A 7,128-nucleotide genomic window follows, 5' to 3' on the forward strand; every position below is an offset into this window, starting at 1 on the left:
TTTCAAGAAGCACATGGCCAAGCTCAGTGTTGCTGATGTGCAAATATTGAAGCAAAATATGAATGACCTCAAAGCCGAGTTCAACAAGAAGCCTGAAGAAGCAAAAGGCTCTCGCGAGCGCATGAAGTACTATGCACAGAAATGTGTGTAAGCACACAATGAAGCTGAGAAGAGAAAAGCACTTGCGCGTCCTGGCATCGACCCCAAGATGGGTGCCAAGAAAACTAAGAAGTCTGCTGAAGCTGAACCTAAATCTTCAAGGCAGGGCCAACCAAGCATTGTCTTCCCTACCAGCATGACTGGCTCGAAGCCAAAGGTCCCCTCAGCAGCTTCTGAGCAGAAGAAGACAAGGCAAGCCGAAGCCGAAGACAGGAAGAGGAAGCATCAAGACTCCTCTGAGGCTGCTCCCTCCATGAAGAAATTGAAGACTAAATCTTCAAAGTCTTCAAGAAAAGAGCGTGCCACTGCCCAAGTACCGCTAGATGTCAAGCCAATCTCTGTTGCTCCACCTGACAACCGCGAGCGCTGCCGTGTGATTCATGAGCCTACTTCCACAGAGGCTCCCGAAAGTGAAGAGATTCTAGTTGACGACCCCAACGCCGCTGAAGACATTAGTTGTGAAGACAATGTGAATGATGATGAAGTCCTTCCTCAGCTTGAACCCAAATCGGTATCATCGCCTGCACCCACGAGCAGTGAACTCATTAGCATTGGTCGTCCCATGACGCCGGTCGCTCAAGATGATTCGTGGGTAGAGCAACAACAAGACACCCCTCTGCAAGACAAGACCCCCCGTACACCACCAGCTCAAGTCACCACTCCGGTGCTTGATGATGACTACATGGAACAGACCACTCCCTCTCCAAAGGAGTCGCCAACACTCCGCAGGCTTCACAAAGGCCTCAGGCCTCACGTCTCCATGTCAAGCATTCCAGAAGAGGATATGCAACACATAAGCTCAGTAGCACGTCAAGTGTTCCCTAAAGCCATCCCTTCTATGTCTGCTTCTGAGTCTGAAGCTAAAGCTGCTGAAGATATACCGGCTGCATCAGCCGAAGAAGAAAAAGAAGAAGAGAAAGAGGAAGAGAGAAGCTACTCCCCCTGCTAGTGATCCAGTCCAACCCGAAGAGAATGTGATCGTGCCCGACCCTCCAGTTGTTGATGAGATGGAGGTTCAAAACAATGAGGCTGCCACCACCAACACCACTGCAGCCAATGACACTATCATGGCTGAAGACAATGTGGAGCTCGAAGCCAATGCTGCAACTGACACCATTGTGCACACTACAGGAATCAGTAACTTTGCCGTCTGCCATGGCTGACGGCAAAGGCATGCTTGGCGGACGGCAAAGGCTTTTGCCATCAGCCAGCAGACGGCAACAGGTCTGGCTGAATAAGCTACGACAATGGGTTCTTTGCCGTCTGCTGGCGGACGGCAAAGATGAAATGGTCTTTGTCGTCCGCCAGCAGACGGCAAAGAGCCTGGACGGCACACGTGGCAGGTTTGGTCCATTAGGGGGTTAACAACGTGATTTGCCGTCTGCTGGTGGACGGCAAAGCAACCATATAGGCTAGCCTAGTGCCCAACACATATACATACCAATGAAAATTCCATATGCAACATATATAACTAGCCAACTTATCCAACAACAAGCATATAATGGATTCATTCATACATACATATATAGGTAGCAAGTTTCACATTGTTCATCCTACAAAATCAAGACAAAAAGGAAGCACAAGGAGAAGAGTAGACTCCATCAACGCAAGCTTCCTCATCGAAAGCAAATCTGCAGATTGGGAAAGAAGAAAGTTAGAAGAAGAAGAAGAAGACTAGAAGAAGAAGACTAGCTAGAAGAAGAAGAAGAAGAAGAAGAAGAAGAATTTTTCTTCTCTTTCTTTTTCTCCTCTCCTCTTCTTTATCTTCTTATTCTAACTAACGTAGGTAAAAATGCCATTTTTATCTAACTTAGGTAATTATGCCATTAGGAGGAAAATAAGCTAAGTATGCATTTGCTAAGCAAAGCACTAGAGAAAACTTACCCTCATCACAACAAATGTGATGAAGATCGCAACAAAGGTATCAATTGATCCAATGGAATAATGATACCAAGCCTCATTATCAATGGCATAATTTCTAATCTTCTTAAGCTTCGGGCGCATTGCATCCATCTGCAAGTGCATTGCATTCATCTTCATCTTGTGATCATCGACGACATCGCCAACATACAACTCGAATGTCATCATATCTTCTTCAATTCTTTTAATTTTTTCTTTCAAATACTCTTTTTCTTTTTCAACTAAATATAACTTCTCAACAAGACGGTCAGTTTCAAATTCCGGTTCACATCATCAGCTTCCCATCTGCATCTAGTTGGGCTCTTTTGCCCGTTTTGTGCCATGTCATCTTTCTGGCTATCTCTTCGACCATGAAAAGACATTTAAGTCTTGGTACGATTGGCATATACTGAAGAACATAAACGGGGATTTTGGTCTGCGTCTTCTCACCCATACCGTTGTCTACCACAACATACCTGGATGACTTGCAAATGGGACAATAGTTCAACTCCGCATACTGAAGCCTAAATAATGCACATCCTTTCTCACAGGCATGTATCTTCTCATAGGGCATCTTAATAGCACGGAGGATTTTGTCTGAATGGTACAGGTTTGCAGGTAGTACATGGCCTTTGGGTAGAAAAAGTCAAAATACTATCATCATTGCATCGTAGCATTCTCTGCCCAAGTTGAGTTGAGCCTTCAGATCCATTATTTGTGAGATGGCATCCAGGTGACAAAGCTCAGTGTGCTCATGGAGAGGACGTTTTGAAGACTCCAACATTTCATTGAAGTCCTTTGCAGATTCCTCCATCTCATCGTCCGAGTCCCGAGCATCATCAAAGTCTTTTACCATGTCTTCCATCCCGGTACCATACTCGTAGGTGCGACGACGAAGCACCTCAGCTATGGCACGTTGGGCAGACTTGCCATGAAATGTCCACACCGTATAATCTGGCGTAAAACCCCTCTTCTGCAAGTGTTTGCCCATTCCATCCTCTGTCCTCTTGTGCCAATTGTTGCACCCGGCACAGGGGCACCACGTTGTCCTATGGCCATTTGCAAATGCGGCTCTTAGAAACCCCTTGGTTTTTGTTAACCATTCGATGGTCATGTCTTTCCGACTAGTGTGACCGGTGTACATCCATGAATGATCAGTCATCTTGCCAAGCTACAGGACACATAAGAAATATACATATATAAATCAGCATGTATATATTCATCAGTTAATGGAGTTTGTCACTTTTATTACGTCCATGCAACCTAGACGCTAATAGGTAAACATAGGTCCTAATCCCACCCGAGTATGTGTAGATTGGGTTCGTTTTTCCATGCTCTACTCTGGATCCGACGCAAAATTTTGGCAACACCTCCCCGCCGTTCTCCTGATACACGTCTCGGCAATAAGCGGAGAGGATGTGTACCCAGAGAACAACAGGGAGGCACTAATGAAATTCTGCATCCGATCCGGAGCAGAGCCTATGTGAAAACGAACCCATTCTACACTTACTCGGGCTGTCCATGGATAACATTGGACAATTCGAAAGAATCACGATTATAAATATCCAAATACATGCATATTTATAGATGTAACCTTTTCGAATGAGAGACGCATAGTGGTCACGCATACTGATGATTGAAGACACCTATAGCTAGCAAGTTTCATCGGCACCAAGACCAGAACAGAGCAAATGAAGGGGGGAGGAGGAGATGTCATTTGTGCTCACCCGTGAACGCAGGGACGGAGGTTGTCAAAAACTTGACCCTCGCAGCGATGAAAAAACTGCAAATTTAAATCGAAAGATGAGTAACATAACAATCTTGTTTTTTCCATCAACCTAACTAAATATTTACAACGGATGATGCAGAAATCTCGCTACAGGCAGAAATTAACCATGGAATCCCCATATGAGGCTGGATCCTCGGCCCAGATGGGTCATGGGACTCGTGCAATCTACTACGGAGTCGCAAATTCAAACTGCTAGAGCTAGAAATGGCAAGCTAGGTCCCAAAATCCAGCATAAGGCGCAGACAGCATGCACCAGTCCGGCGTCGGTCACGGCAAATTAGAACGAGGCAGGCTGCACACCGCACACGCACGCGGATGCTGGACGGCACCCGCAGATGCGGTCCCGGGGCATATAGTACTCCTAAGCAAGCAGCAACACAAGAGAAGATACGAGGCACGAATCTGACCGCACCAACAAGAAACATATCCATCTCCATCGATCAAAGTTGTTCTTCTTCTGTCAAGACACGATGAGCGAGCTATCTATATGTAGTGGAGTACATATACGGCGTAACTAGTGCAGAGATGCCCTCGTGCTCATCATTCATCAATCGAGTCAAAAGAAAAGCTTCCGACCAAGCAAGCACGAGCACCCCAACCTCACGTCAGTCCACAGAATAGCTATACAACCTACATCATATCCTTGCTATGCAGTGCATCCCAAACGCTGACCTTTTTCATCAAAGAATAAACTTGCACTCTGGTAAGAGACTAATCACATCCACAAGTCAGTTTTATTCCGTGGAATTTGATGGCAACCTACCACCTCGATTTGGTGCTCTGTCATTCTGAAGAAACATTATGTATTCCTATGCTAACTTTCACAGGAAAACTGAACACAAAATATTTCATGGTCAGAAGCAATGTCAGAATAGCCTCTGCCACGCGGGTATTTCGTCATGTAGTATAAGAAATCATATTTCATGGTCAGAAGAAATGTCAGAATAGCCTCTGCCACGCGGGTATTTCTTCCTGTAGTACAAGAAATCATATTTCATGGTCAGAAGCAATGTCAGAATAGCCTCTGCCACGTGGGTATTTCTTCCTGTAGTACAAGAAATCATATGCCGGCGAGAAGCCAACTTCTTCAATCAATTGGATAATAAAAGGAGATATCTTTCCTGTCCTTGAATCCTTCTAGAACTTTATGTTGTTGATTCTCATCTTGATAGGACAGGCAAATTTCCAGCTTTCCACAGCCATCTACAATGACATGGGTGTAAGGAGCATCAGCAGCAAACCAACCTTATAGTGGCATGAAGTGAAAAGAAGGTTGACCTGTTATTGTAACGATCTAGGATTTATTCATATAGAAATGGAGGGAAATACATTAGCCTTGTGCACTTTGTATGTTCAGTGTTCGCAGAGTGTACGCACAAGCGCCTTGAGAACTTTACGTGGTATACCATGAATTTCAGAGTATATAAACTTTTAAAAAATCAGTACTAATCAGAGTACAAGATTTGTGGGCCCCAATTTTGCATCACTGCTGCATATATCAATACTAATCAGAGTACTAATAATCTCGTAGTACTATCAGTGCTGCACAAGATGTATTATTAATTTCAGAGTACAAGATCTAGTGCCCGGCCCCAACTCTGTGTAAGTACTCCATATATGAGTACTAATCAGGGGATTATAGCCTAAAACTAGGGGAATAAAGACTAAAACATTTAATTGCAAAGAGGGGGAAAGGCAGCCAACATGTCACATATATCTTCCAGAGATGCAGAATATAGATGCCAATGCGATGGGCTTGGAGCTCACAAAACTTCAGAGGAATAAAAATATTCAGACAAATTTTCCATCCCCAAATCCTCTCCTAGACCCATACCGAGCATCAACCTCCCGCTTCTATGACCAATCTAACAATCTCTCGCGCATAGTTCCCAGTCCCATGACAGGTATGCTCGTAGGGATGGGGAAGGTGAGGTGAGGTCGGCCTTACCGACTAGCGGAGGGCGGGTGAGGCGCCTTCATAGCGGTCGTGGAGCGCGGCGGCGAGGTTGATGATGGCTTCCTCGAAGTGCTGCTACTTGCTCACCTTCCTCCGCAATGCCTCATGGTGGGCATTGGAGCGGCAGCGAGGTGGCCGCTGAAGGGCGGCAACGGAGGCAGCCGTTTCTTGGCGACGTCAGCAACTTCGTGACGTCGTGGCCGGCGTCCTATTGGATGAGATAGTTGAGCGGCATCCATTTGGGGGGTTGAGTTGCCACGGGGCGGCGAGCGGGCTGAGGTGCGGCCCCGGCGGCGAGGGGGAATAGCTCGGCCTGGGCTAACGCGAGGATCGAGGAGAGAAGGCGGATGCACATGGTGTTTTTTTTTCAGCCAACCATTTTTTCCTTCTGTCAGCCAGATTAATGATGAATTGCGGGCTGAATAACAAAAACATCAAGGACTTTTGTGCAAATTTGCCATGACGGTCAGCGAGCAGAAACAATAACTGCTTTATTATTAGGGAAGATTTATATTATTACTATTATCGTATATTTAATTTTTTTGCAGGGATATATTAATAGAAACCTATATACACACTAATTAACTTATAAAAACAAATGTTTAATAGAAGTTGGCAAGGAAAATCCTGTTTGTTTTTGACTCTCACGCAAGGAAAATCCTGGTGATTGCATACAAAAGCTTGCGAAGATTTTAAGGACCAATGTAATAATAACGCGCTCAACATTCTTTTGAGTAATAACTTGCTAATTTGTAAATTTTATATATAATAAAATGTGTAGCTCCGGATTATTTTTTAATATTAATAGCTCGGCCCAGCTAACTCGTGTATTTCAAGAAAGTGCAAATGGGCCGTGATTTCTTAGAAAAAAATTAAATGGGCCGCATTGACGCGGAATTATTTGTTCACCCAGCCTAGCAAATGAACTATAAATTATAGAAAGCATGGGTTAAATGTATGCCACTTTTTTTCAGGCTGACATGTGGGCCAATAGGTCAAAGCCTACGCAAGGCGTTGTCAACTTAGTCAACAAATGATTTTGACATCGATAGCTATTGAATTTACATCCAACGGCCGACATTCATCTTTAATCTCTCGTCTTGTTCCTCCAGCGCCGCTGGGACCACCTGCTCCCGCCTCTGGCTGCTAGCAGCTCTGCTTAGCTCGCTTCGCTGCGAAGCGCTACCCCACCGCCGGCCAAGCCATCCCTCCACCCCTCCACACCTTCTGTTATTCTCCGCCGACTGCAGAACCACGCCGCTCCAGAACCAGTTAACCCTCGTACACCTCCTCGTCTGCTACTCCACTGCCACGTCTTCCCATC

General features: G+C 45.3%; 1 long non-coding RNA gene across 1 annotated transcript; it reads right to left on the minus strand.

The window, feature by feature from the left end:
- Positions 1 to 1,820: 1,820 nt before the first annotated feature.
- LOC109782453 (uncharacterized) lies at positions 1,821 to 6,165 on the minus strand. Its single transcript, XR_002237524.4, has 3 exons — positions 5,796 to 6,165; positions 3,786 to 5,050; positions 1,821 to 3,229 (listed from the first exon to the last, which is right to left on the minus strand). It is a non-coding gene; the product is annotated as an uncharacterized lncRNA (long non-coding RNA).
- Positions 6,166 to 7,128: the final 963 nt, after the last annotated feature.

This window comes from Aegilops tauschii, chromosome 2, assembly GCF_002575655.3.
Source record: "Aegilops tauschii subsp. strangulata cultivar AL8/78 chromosome 2, Aet v6.0, whole genome shotgun sequence".
Classification (NCBI taxonomy): domain Eukaryota; kingdom Viridiplantae; phylum Streptophyta; class Magnoliopsida; order Poales; family Poaceae; genus Aegilops; species Aegilops tauschii.